This window comes from Rousettus aegyptiacus, unplaced genomic scaffold, assembly GCF_014176215.1.
Source record: "Rousettus aegyptiacus isolate mRouAeg1 unplaced genomic scaffold, mRouAeg1.p scaffold_m13_p_8, whole genome shotgun sequence".
NCBI lineage: Eukaryota > Metazoa > Chordata > Mammalia > Chiroptera > Pteropodidae > Rousettus > Rousettus aegyptiacus.
The window spans coordinates 68,839,458-68,853,180 of NW_023416311.1; the positions used below are offsets into that span (position 1 = coordinate 68,839,458).

General features: G+C 39.7%; 1 protein-coding gene and 1 pseudogene across 1 annotated transcript in view; both read right to left on the minus strand.

Moving 5' to 3' along the window:
• SV2C (synaptic vesicle glycoprotein 2C) overlaps positions 1 to 13,723 on the minus strand; it is a 163,313-nt gene that overhangs the window by 130,522 nt on the left and 19,068 nt on the right. The window lies entirely within an intron of this gene.
• Positions 9,436 to 10,589, minus strand: LOC107506433 (annotated as a pseudogene).

Sequence of the window (13,723 nt, forward strand, 5' to 3'; positions counted from 1 at the left end):
CTCAAAGAGGAATCAAGGCCAGGAACTGAATTCCTTTCTAGGAGCACATGGGTTAACACAAAGGCTCTTCAGGGCTGGGAAGAGCAGAAGAAAAGTAACTTCCATCAACAATTCTCCTTATTAACTCTGAGACTTAAAAAGGGCCTCCCAAAGAGCCAATCATTCATTCATCATGTATTTATTAAGCACTTATTATGTAACAGGTACTCTTTGAGGAGCTGACTATATATAAAACACACAAAGTCCCTTGTGTCTGACTGTATGGAGCTTTCTTTCTAGTGACAAGACAGGTAACAAAATTAATACATACATAATTTCATGTAGTGTTGAGTGCTACAAATAAAAATAAAGTAGGGTAAGAGGTTAGAGCAGTGCTGTCCCACAGCGATGTTCTATATCTGTTCTGTCTAATAAAAATAGGGCAAAATTTTACATTAAAAAAAATTTTCCACACTTTATTCATGTTTATGCAAAGCAATGGGTGAGGGGAGTTCATTCTTTTTCTTTTTCTTTTTCTTTTTAATTAAGCTTAAATTATATAATACAATTATATAATTTTCAGGTGTACATTATAATTTGACATCTGTATATTCTATTGTGTGTTTACCACCCAAAGTCCAGTTTCCTTCAGCTACCATAAATTTGATCCCCTTTACCCACTTCGTCTTCTCCCAAATTTTACATTTAAATAACTACACTTTGCTACCACATTGGACAATGCAGGGTCAGACAGTGCAGGAGGTGCTGTGATTCTAAGAGAAGAGGTCAGAGTGGGAGCCTCTGAGCAGAGGAAATTTGAGTAGAAGCCTGAGTAAGGCCCAAGCATAAGCCCTGCCGCTCCCCAAGGACTCAGAACTCTCCAGACACACCCAAAAGTGAGAACAAAGGCCTCAGGTGGAGAATGGCAAGGAGGCCAGGTGGCTGAGTGGAGTCAGGAAGGGGTGACAAGGGAAGTGGCTAGGGACAGATCATCGAGGGCCTTGGGTTTCACTCTAAGTAGGATAACCTTATAGTAGGGATCTAGAAGATGTAGCTTAGTAAAACCCTATTTACCTAAACATTGAAAATGCCTCTTCTTTAACTAAATTATTAGCCCTGTTCTTTCACATCCATTATATCTATTCTGACTACAATCACTTGATAATGAATAATGACAACTTTAAAATACAGGCAGCACTTATGAAATGTCTTTAAAGACAGGTTTAAGAACGGAGGAGGACAGCTGGAAGAAAAGTTCCTCAGTACAGACCAAAATATCGAGAGATAAATCTGACTCTTAGTTGTACCTGGTAGATGTTTAATAAGATCTGTGATCATTGATCCTTTTCCACATTCACTCAGTCGCTCATTAGAGCTATGATAAAATGAGACTAGTTTGAGTTTTTCTGCTTGCCCATCACTGACACTGGAAGAAAAAGAAATTGACCCAATTTCTAAATGAGATATTCTAAATGTCATATTTTCGGATATTTAAAATTTGGCTATGGAGTCAAATACTCGTGTCGGGCAATTACTTAGACCCAAAGATGAAACACTATAAGAGTCATGTAATCCGTATATGATCTCAAGGGAACAAACACATGATCGTTCCCAAATGTATACAGAAACTCCACAACATCCCTTGAGCAAACAGGTGTCCTAGGCGTGTTAAAGTGACCTAAATAATTAGACATAAACAGTGATCTTGTTAGTGAGACACAGACACCTGTGTTCCAATGCTGTCTTTGCCATTTACTAGCTTCGTGACACTTGGCAAGTTATTTATGGTCTTCTGTACTCAATTGCGTTATCTGTAAAATGAGAAATAAAAGTGCTCTTGGGAAGATTAAATAAAATAACATCAAAAGGCAATACTTGGTACATAGTACCTATTCAGTAAGTGCTAGTATAGTTGAAATTAAAGAATAGAAGAATGTCTTTATAAATATAATTCATCATCCAGCAGTGATAATGCTTGCAATTTCCCTTTTTAAAGGGAAAAATGACTATTAAACATAGGTTGACTGGGCTCTTCTCTAGCGGGAGAACAGGCTGGGGAGCCACAAAGCAGCATCTCTTTCAGAAAAGACTCACCTGGGTGTTTCCAACTGTTGCTGAGATAGTCACCCTGAGATTTAACTGTAAGGAAAGCACCAAGAAGCTGCCTATTCATCTGCTTGCCTTCTCAGAGCAAATCAGGCAATGTGATTAGCATACTTGCAGAGTTTTAATGCAATTTAAAGGCGGAGCCAGATTTATTAAGTCTGCCTCACTCACAGCATATTAATAAGAGCAAAACACTTTCTCTTGGACCTCAGATAACTAACTCCCTCAAATGTCAACATGATAAGGGTACAGACCCCCTCTCCCCCCCTGCCCCATGCTCAGGCTTGCACTATTCTGGAAATGACATATTTTTTTCTTTCTGCTTTCTCCTTGTTTTCCTTAGTAAATACCTCATTTTGCAAGGTTCCTAGGGCGATGGCTACAAAAGCAGCTGCCTTTGTTTACTTCAGTACTTACTGGGAGCGTGATAACCACCGCCAGAGAATGATCCCCACGGGACATATTGCTCATTGTTCCCATCGCTTGTGGCCTCTAGGAGGGAGGCATGAGACTCCCTTAATGTTTCCACCAGCACTGTGTGGCTAAATGCAGGTGCAGCTTGGGGACCAGGGTGTTTTAGGGGTACACAAGTCCTCACAGCATAACCCATGAAGCAAGAAAACTGGAGTGTTGACTGACTTGGCGTTCCATGTTCTGCCTGGGGTTCTCCTGGTACAAGATACTGCTGTGAGATCCAGGTAGCCACTGGAGAATGGGTGCCCTCGTATCTTTTCCAACAAAACCTTCTCATTTACTGCCGTTGGTGAAAAGAGTTGCTCAGCTCATTCACAGACAACACATGAATAAATGACTAAGGGGCTTTGAAAGTGTTCCCGCCTCCCCTGAGGTTTTTCTCTTTTAATTCCCAATCTGAGGAAATGTGTAAATTGTGGAATTTCAAGGGGAGAGGAGGGACTTTTTGATTTAAATCCTCCCAAATAGGCTACCGAATATTCCACCAGTGTATGAGAACAGATCAGGGCTGAAAGCCATAGCCACAACGGAGGTCAGAATGAATCAATCTACCCACCAGATTACTTGTTCTTTTTCAAAGAGACCTTGTTTTGGTTTGATCTCATATTGTTGGTGCCCAAGGAAATCCTGGACACTCATTCAACTTGCTAATTTTCAGCTACCCAAGAGTGGGGCCTAGACTCTCTCCAGACTATGCAAAAATAAACTAAAGGTGCAGGTCCTGGCCATCAAGGAATTTTTTATTTAGTGGAACATCCAACAACTAAGCAGATAATTGTCTCATAATGTGATAAGAGGTACGTGCTGGCTCATGGTATTATATTACTGGGCGAAAGGTGGATAAGTAAAGCTTTCACAGACCAAGGACTTAGCTTATTAGAGGCCACAAAAGGAAGTCATTATATGTATAAATTAAAAAACAAAATATGTAGTGAGAATATTTTGCATACTTGCATTTGTGTCAGATCCAGAACAAAAGTGAAAATGAAACTGGATTCCCAATGCCTTTTCTGACTGTCACACCTCTGGGACCAATAGTCAAACTCAACCTGGACCATACTTGCTTGAACAGTACAATGTTCAGTCTCTTGCATTAGCTTTTTGGTGTCTTGCCTCTCTGACATTGTTATCTGCTATGAATTAGCACAGGAAGGAAGATATAAAAGCGTTTTAATGATTGACAAATATATGATCAATATCTCATTACAAGTGTTTTCTAAAATGTATTCCAAGAGATATTTAAAAAGTGTTCCTCAAAAAGAGTGTTTATAGACAAACAAAATGGGATACACCTGCCACTTTTCCACCACCCCTACTGCCCACCACCTGGTCCCAGTCAGCATCTTGCCTCACCTGGACACTGCAATGGCCTCCTTACTGGTCTTCCTGCTTCTACCTTTGCTCCTTAGAGGCTCTTCTCCATACGTCAGCCATACTAAATTCTTCCCAAAGGTAGAGCAGGGAATATCACTCCAGTGTTATGAGCCCTCCATGGGCTTCCTTCCCCCTCCCTTAGTGCCTACATTATCTGGCCCACCTCCTCTCTGGACTCATCTTCTCCCACATCCCTTTCGCCCCACCCCAGCCTACTCCAACATGACAAACACTCTTCTGCCTTAGGGCCTTTGCACTTGCTATTGTCTCTGCTTGGAATGTCCTTCCCCCAGATAACTGCGGGCCTCCCGCTCTCACTCCCTTCCAGTCTCTTCTCTATCGTCACCTCCGCATAGAGCCCTAGACCACACTATTTAAAACATTGTCCCCAAATCACCATGCTCTGACCCCTTTATACTGTTTTCCTTATCACCTATCACCATGCGACAACATATTATATGTATTTTTATTTGTTTATTGTCTGACTCTCCCCCACAAACTATAAACTCCATGAGTAAAGGAACTTCTGTTTTGTTCTCGGATAAATTCCGGGGCACCTAGAAGAATGCCTGACACATTCTAAAATTACTTGTTAAACAAATCACTGAACAAACACTAAATTAATCAAAACTGAATTTTTGATGTTGTTTTTACAAACCTTCTCAGAGCCTTTGATATGCTAGTCTGCATGGTATGAATCTTTCCTCCAAGAAGGGGTAAACTTTTCTGACCTTGCAGTCCAAAATAGCTTCGGGAGCAAGCATTCTCAAGACTAGTGTTGGGAAATCTCATCAGGGGTGAGATGCATCAGTATGAAAACATGTTCACTAGTGTTATCAACAGGGAGAAGTCTCCCTTAAGAAAGACATAGGCCTTCTCTTGCTTGTAAGCCTCCCACAATACAGAAACAAGATGAACACGACTGCCTCTATGATCTCAGGAAAGCAAATTAAGTTTGATGTTTGTTGTTCTAATCTTAGGGAGGCAAATTAGTTTGATGATATCACTGCGTAGCGAACTGTTTCTGTCATGGCCGGCATGGTCTGCAGAAAGCTGCTTGCTCCTGTCTTCCAGTCTCCATCATCGGCCCTGGAATCTAATTATAACAGTCTCAGAGGTCACTCTCCAAATGGAAATACACTGCTGGACATATTGAGTGGGGAGTGAGAAGGACAAAATTCATTTCCTTTCTGAAAAAAGGCCCTACTTTACCCTCTCTCAATCTCTCTCACATAATTCGCAAGTTGTCATTGTAAGTATTCATCTTTGATAATCACCTTTGCTATAGTCATAAGGGAGTCATACGTGATTCTTTAAGAAAGTCAGGTCTAGATTCTCTAAGACAGATTTAGACAGGAAAAAGAGTCAGTGAAGAAGTTTGTCATTCAAAGAGTCATTTAAAAAATAAAATAATGCCTGGGCTGTGGTAAATTTAATCTAGTACATATTTATGAGTGCCTGCAGCATGCAGAAGCTGGAAGAATGGGTGGTATGGGAGAGCTAGGCGGGGAGACCAGGGAGAAGGAGGTGCAACCCATTCCCTCTGAAGTCATTCTCCGGTGGGACTCCATCCCCATTACAACCAGCTGGAACACATGGCATGCGCCGAGGGCCAGGACAGGAGGAGCAGGGAACGATTCATCCCAATAGCCTGCTAGAAGCCACAAAGGTCCACAGGCGGAGTGTGGACTCCGCCTTATAAAGATTCTATTTTAAAGCACTGCCTATAGGTGTGTGAATCAGACTTTGAAAGACTCGTTATGAAAGTGACCAGTGTCCTAGGCTTTAACAAAACATTTGACACATCTGAGCTTTGAGGACTAGCCCGTCATGTCTGGAAGGAGAAAACAAACAAGTGCAGTAAGTAGATTATTTTCCCTCTGGCCGGAAATGGTTTCATCTGTTCTAAATTCAATTTTTTTACTTAAGGGAGAGATTTTGATCCCAACGATTTAAAAGATCCTAAAAGGTTCTCTAAATGTAAGCAGAATCAGTCAGGCTTATCTGCAACCCTTCTCCCATCTCCAAATGTTTCCTCACTTGGTGTACAATACAGAAATTGCAGGACAATATTCAACTCCTAGTCCATGAGTGTTCAGTGATACGCATTTATGGCATGTCACATGTATAGCACATTCATGTTTATAAAGTAATTTCAAATACATTATCTTGTTTGATCCTCATTTGTACATAGAGCAGATTTTATAGATAAAGAAATTGATGTTGAGAGACGTATTGGGACTGGTCCAGAGTCACAAAGGGCCTGTTCTAAGAAACGTGAAACCAAATCTAAGACCTCTGGCTCTGAATCCTGTTCTCTTTCAGCTGCCAGAAAAACTAAACTTCAAACATCCATGTTTTTATGGCAAGGAGGCAACATTGTGCCTGCTTTCTGATGTGTTTCATCCCATCCTGGCTTCCAGAATTCAGTTTCTAATTTTCCCATAAAATTCACATAAAAAGGCAAACTGAGAACAACAGAGCTCCACGGTGAGGTCAGTGCTGGTGGACTGCTTGCAGCAGCTGGCTCGTGCCCCCATAGCTCAGTTCTGCACACCAGCCTCACACCCCTGGGATCAGCATGGTTACTACAAGGCAGAGGTTTAGGGGACAGCTTGTGACTGTTCACTTTCAAACGTTAACTCCACAAACCCTGAGGGTCTGCTGAATTAAATTAATAGCTCCATCGGGAACATGCCTTTGCTTGAGAGAGCACCCTGTCTAACTTTACATGCAAACAGCCATTCTACTCGAGTGCATCTCTATTGATGCTGCACTGCCAAGGATACCCATGCCTCCACTTCCGGCAGCCAAAGAGAAGGCCCATGGGTGAAACTCCGCACCCTTGATTTCAAGAAGCGGGGCCTCCTCTGCTTTTGTCCCACCTCCTCGACCCCAGGCTAGCCTTCCTAGCTGTTTTGACAAACCATCACAGCTCCACTCTTGTTCAGCAGCATTATCTTTCTAAAGATCTCAAGAAACATAAAAGTTAAGTCCTTTGCAACATGTGTGTTAGAAAATACCTCACCATTAGGGAGAGAGAGAGGCACCAGGTATAGTTGTTAGGCTGCTAAAAATACCGGCGGTCATCCCTTTAAAGAACAGTTGGTAACAAGAGGTAACCCCTAACTGTTATTCTATTTCTATGGAAAATCAGAGTCGACTTCAGCCATTGTGTCTTGAAATATCTATTTTATAGATACAAACCATTGTATTCATTTCCAAATATAATGGAACTTAGATATAGAAAATCCTAAGGACTCCACCAAAAAGTAGTTAAAATGAATAAACTAAAAATAATTTCAGAAATGTATTAGTTTCCTAGGGCTGAGAGAGCTAAGTACCACAAACCAGGTGGCCTAAATCAACAGACTGATTGTCTCACAGTTCTCAGGCTAAAAGTCTGAAATCGAAGCGTCAGCATGGCCGCGCTGCCTCTGAAATCTGTAGAAAAGAATCATTCTTTGCCTCTTCCTCATTTCACATGGTAGCTATCGATTCTCAGCATTCTTTGGCTAGCAGCTGAATCATTTCACTAATCTCTGCCTCTATCATCAGAGGGCAGTGTGCCTGTGTGTCTCTGTTGAAATTCTCCTCTTATTATAGGGACACCAGTCATATTAGGGCCCACCCTAATGACTTTATCTTTTTCTTTTCTTTTTTTTTAATTAACTTTATTGGGGTAACATTGGTTAATACAATCATATAATTTTCAGGTATACATTATCATTTGACACCACCTAAAGTCCAGATTCCCTTTACCTACTTCGCCCTCCCCCTACCCCCTATATTTGACCCCCTTTACCCCATCTACCCCTCCTCCTCCCCAACCCCACCAGTAACCACTACTCTATAGTCCTCTGGTAACCACTAGTCTAGAGTCCATGTCCATGAGTGTCTGTTTGTTTATCCTGCTCATTTGTTGCTTTTAGGTTTATATCCCACATATAAGTGATATCATGTGATTTTCAACTTTTTCTGCCTGGCTTATTGCACTTTGCATGATTATCTCGAGGTCCATCCACATTGTTGCAAATGACAGTATTTCATCTCTTCTTATGACTGAGTAATATTCCATTGTATATACGCACTACAGCTTCTTTAGCCCATCATCTATCGCAGGACACTTCGGTTGCTTCCATGTCCTGGCCACTGTGAATAATGCTGCTATGAACATTAGTGTGCAAATATCTTTATAGATATAAGTTTTCAAGTCTTTGGGGTAAATACCCAGTAGAGGGATTGCTGGATCATATGGTAGATGAATTCTTAGTTTTTCGAGGAACCTCCATACAGCTTTCCATAGTGGCCATACCATTTGCAGTCCCACCAGCAGTGTATGAGGGTTTCTATTTCTCCACATCCTCTCCAACATTTGTTATTGCTTGCTAATGACCTTATCTTAATTATATCTGCAAAGACCCTATTTACAAATAAAGTCATATTCAGAGGTATCAGGGGTTAGGACTTTGACATATCTTTTGGGAGGATGCAATTCAACCACAAGACCCATTCTATTAGAAAATTGACTGTATAGCAAATAAACCCATATTTGATTCTACTTAAGAATTACAATGCATCTCATTAGTATTTTCCTGTAATCATTCTCTCTTAGCTATCCAAAATGAGGTCTACAGATACAAGTATCAGAGAGATGCTATCCATTTGATCTAGCAAATCACACAATTCTTTTAACCTCAAGAGGTTTAGCCCTTTAATCTCCAATATTAGAATAGAAAGAAGAAAATAGAATATTTCTGAGCATGTGTGAAACACTTCTATCACTTTCCTTTTCTCCTTTTTTCATTCCTTCATCTTCATTGCAACCTGCACACATCTTAAAATCATATGTAATAATACAGGAAGTAATTAAGATTTAGAAATTATTTCTTGAACACAAATTTTCTTGAGTCTCCCCCTTCAAGTTGTTGTCAGCAAAAAGGTTGAATTTATAATCATAAATTCACAAAGACATCAAATAGAAAAGAAAGTCAGACAGCCTGTGCTCACATGCTTAGTTTGCCAGTGACTAGCTGGGGGACCTTGGGCTAATCGCTTCACTTCAGAAGTTAACAAGACTATGGTGACAACCACAAAAAAGCAGCATAAGCACATAGCTCATTAGTTAGTCAACCTCTTTGTTTATACAGTGCCAGACAACAAAATCAAGTTCTTTTCACCATGATTAACCAAATTAACAAGCTTTCTCTATTTGCTTCAGGACAGGAATACTAAACTCAGATTTTATTTCCATTTGATCCCTAGGTCAAGTAGCAACAGATAGTTTAAAGCTTCAGCTTAAAACCAAAATATAGTCTTTTAAAAGGTTAAATGATTTTAAAGTTATTCAATATAAAGAAATTTTTTTTTCTCTATAGAATATAAATGTATCATTTTTCCAGACTAGGAACACAGTGAATCATAGAATTTCAAGAAATTGTGCTTAAAATTTTTATATAAAAATATAGAAATTAAAACATTTCTTGTGTGTGTGTGGTTTACAATAAAAAATTAATGGAAAAAACACTTTCTTGTCAGATTTTGCTCTTGGAAAAAATTGTCTTCATCATGCAGTTTTGAAGGAACTATTCTTGGCCTGTTTTTAGTTACTTTTGACATCTGTCCTCTTTCTCTTAAGCGGAACTATTTTAAGCATGGCTTCCCAGGAGACACAGTATTCCTTCAAGTTACAGCACTGTTCTGGGAGCGAGGATGAAGGTTTCAGTTATTAGCATTCCCCACTTCTCTGGTGCCTGTGTTCAGGCTGAACCACGTGGAAGTACTGATATTTGGCCACTTTTGGCAACTGTATCTGATACACCTGTTACCACATCACAGCATTCAAGCATGTCTCTCACATGCCTCCAACTTCCTGGCACAAACTTCAGGCACCTCTCTGTCCAAAATTTCCTGGCCTGTGTAGGAAGCTGCTGATAATGTAGACAGTTTTACATCCAAGTTTCTGAAATTTTGGAAAACAAGGTTAAACAGAATATTGTGAATATTTTATTCAGTTATTTTTGTTTGCAACTGAAACTCTGGGAATTCAAAATTAACACTCTTGTCTGTGAGCTTCTCGTAAATAGCAGAAAAAATTTTCAACCTTGCGTTCATATTGTTCTGGTGTGCTTTATCCAAATGAACCTACATAAGCCGGCTGCCATCCAGTTTCACGTGGATTCTCTTAACCATAGTATCACTCTGGAAGACCAAGTCCTTCAGGATCGCACTGTGCACAGCTGTCAGGCTGCGGCTCTTGGGAAGCTTTTGCCTATTTTTTGTACGGCTTTTTCGAGTTGGCTCAGGCAGAATTCTCCTCTGAACCGTAAAGACAACATGCTTCCTACTGAGCTTTTTCTCCAATTTTCATACTAGCTGGACTTGGATTTTCTGGAAAGATTTCAGTTGAGGAACAGGAACAAAGATTATAATAGCTTTCTGACCACCATGACCTTCAATTTCCTTGGCTGCTGTTATATTCAGCTCCCATGGCTGGGCCTTGAGGTCCAAGTTTATTTCCAGCTCAAGGAGAGCCTGCAGATGCCAGACTTGAACTTATCTGGCTTCTCACCATTGGGTTTTTCATCATTTTCACTTGAACTGAACGTGGCCTTCCCCTGGTGAGCACTGGCCTGAGGAGAGCTTAAAACATTTCTTTAGAGCAAGTTCTGCAAATGTTGTCCATGCTTCTAATTTCTAATAAGCTTGGTGTCTGAACCTCAGACTCTCTGCTCCCATATTCCTATCATTGCCTTCCTGAGCAAATTCTTTTGTATCATTCCTTCTCTTTATGTCCTTCTTTATCCCTACATAGGGGACATCACTCCCATGTTATCTCTTTTAACTGACCATATTATAGAACAGAAGTTACTTTATTATTTTCATATTGTTTAATTGCATGTCTTTGTTATTTTTTAAAAGCAAGAATTAAATAAAATCCTTATGTTGCTTTCACATCACATGATCTTTTGTTGACTCCTCACCTTCTGCCAATCATGGGTCAGTAGCCCTAAGATAAAGTTCCCTAAGCTCAGTGTAGACAAATTCTCCCAAAAAAGTATCCTGAAAAATATCTTTAATATTTGTCTACTGTGTTGCACAGACTAAATGTGAGTGACCTTTTCTAAAATATGGGTTTTACATACTTAGTTGTAATGTAAAGTTTAAAAAGATCTGTAGATATTTTACTGGTTTCTAGAATTAAATTTTGTTTTAAAATGGCAGATCTTAAATAAAATGCTGTAAAAATTAATTCTTTTGATAAAAGTGCATCTTTTATAGGTCTTCAAATATTATATATGTATATGTATGTATATATGCATATATATGTGCATGTTGTATACACACACACACACACACACATATATATAGTAATCAATTCTTAACTGTCAAATGCAGCATTGAATGAAAACGTCATTGAAAATAATTTGAAAACTATAAGGCATTATTTGATTTTATATCTAAATTGTGCATGTGCAAAATTTGACTTTAGTGCTGGTCCATTATTTTATGGTAGCATTTCTTAAACTATGTTTAGTGAAATATAAGTTGAAGAAATATGAATAGGTGTTGCTGTATATTCACCATTGACCAAAAATACAAGGTCTCATTGCACTCAAATCGTTGAAATTAAGCAAAAAGTTTGTAGTCATCACATTTTGCAATACTCTGTTACTCTCAAATTAGACTACTTTCAGACTTGATCATTATTCTTGGATCACATTAATTTTCTTAAGACAGTTAATGTTGGAAGTGTTTATTTTTTTCTATGGAATTATTAGGTAATTTCTGGCAGTATTCAATTCCTTTGTGTATTCATATTAGTGGTCTACTTTAACCTGAGTGTATGGCAAATTTCTTGAGTTCTATTGGTGATCTGTGAATACATTCGTTCTTTTAACATTCAACAGGTCTTTACTGCCTTTCTGCTATGTCTCAGGCACTATTCTAGGCACTTGGGATGCAACAATGACAAGATCCCTGACTTGTGGAGTTTTCATGCTAGTATGGTGGGATACACAATAAACATGAAAATAAATCACATGAAGATTATCTATGCTATGAAAAATAAAAAACAAGTCAAGGGGGACTAAGAGTGGGGAGAGGTAGGAAGCAGTAATAAGTAGGAAATTGGGGGTAGGTCTTATTGAGATGAGATTTGGGCCATAAATGACTCTCACCTAACGAAGGTGAGAGTCATCTAGAAGGATATATGGAGAAAGAATGTTCAAAGCAGAAAAGACAGAACAAAATCCCCAAGTCAGGATAATTCTTGGTATATTAGATGAACAGTAAGGAGGTCAGTGTGCTTGCATCGAAGTGATGTAAGGAAAAGTAGGAGATGAATTCAGAAAGGTAACAGGAGGCCAGATAATAGAAAGCCTTGAGATCATTTGTAAGGACTGTGGCTTTTACTCTGATGGTGAGGAGCCACTGCAAGGATGTGAGCAGAGAAGGAACGTGATCTAACTTCCTTTTAAGAGATTTCTCTGACTGCTATGTTGAGGACTCTAGAAGACAAGAGTAGAAGGAGAAACCATGTGAGAAGCCACTTTAGCAATTCAGGTGATTCCAACAGGTGGGGAGAACAGCAGTGGAGGTGGTAAGAAATAATCAGAACCTGGATATAACTTGAAGGCGGAGGCACAAAGACTTATTGGTGTGGAGTGTGAGAGGAAAGAGAGGAAAGGGAAGGATGGATTTTTCATCAGCTGTGATGGGACAGGGTGGAGAAGCAGTAGCTTTTGGTAGTGGTTGGTGAGAAAAGATCAAGGGTTAGTTTTTGGACATATTAAATTTAAGGTATTAATTAGACATCTAGTGGAGATGCTGAGTATGTAAAGTTCAGAAGACAGAGGTCTGTATCAAAGTTATATACATTTGGGAGCTGACAGCATATAGTTGGATTTTAAAGCCATAAAAATAGATGAGATCACTAAGAGAGTGAGTGTAGGTGGGGAGAAGAGGGGAGGGTTGCTCCCTGGATCACTGGGGGGTTAAGAGGTTAGAGAGAAGAGGATAAACCAGCAGAATACATTGAGTAATGCCCTTTGTGACAGGAGGATGCCCAAGAGAATGTAATTTCAATGGGAATTAACACTGAGAGTACCAGAGAGGTATCCATCAGTCAGGATTGGTCAGGAGACTGAATTGAGAGGATTTACTGTAAACAATGAAGTTGTTTATCAGGCAACAAAAAGAGTGAAAAGATAACTCTAAGATATCATGAAGGTAGCAACTGCAAGAAAAAACACCCCCTTTAGGGCTGGGGAGACAGAGGAACAAGATTTGATTTATTAAATAAACTTAGAGGAAGGGCTCTACTGAGCTTAGTTCAAACCCCTGGAAAGCAGTAGCTGCTTAGCTGGTGCTGGTGTTTCTGAGATCAAATGAGGGACCCCATGGGTCTGGATACTCTTTTCTAAGAAAGAGGCTGCCAGTCATCTGATGCTTATGTCTCTGATGGGGGCTATGATGAGGCGGTGTATTGGTTTCTCAGAGCTACCATACAAATTAAAAGAAACCTGGTGGCTTAAGACAATATTCTCTCACAGTCTTGACTGGAAACATGAAAGCAAGGTGCAGCAAGGCCATGCTCCCGCTGAAGGCTGTGAGGGGATATCTGCTCCTTGTCTCCCTCCTAATTTCCGGAGGTTGTCAGGAATCCTTGGTATTCTTTCAATCGAAGACACATTACTTCAAAATCTGCTTCCATCTTCACATGGCCTTCTTATAAGGACATCAGCCATTGGATTTAGGGCCCACTCTAATCCAGTAACACCTCATTTTA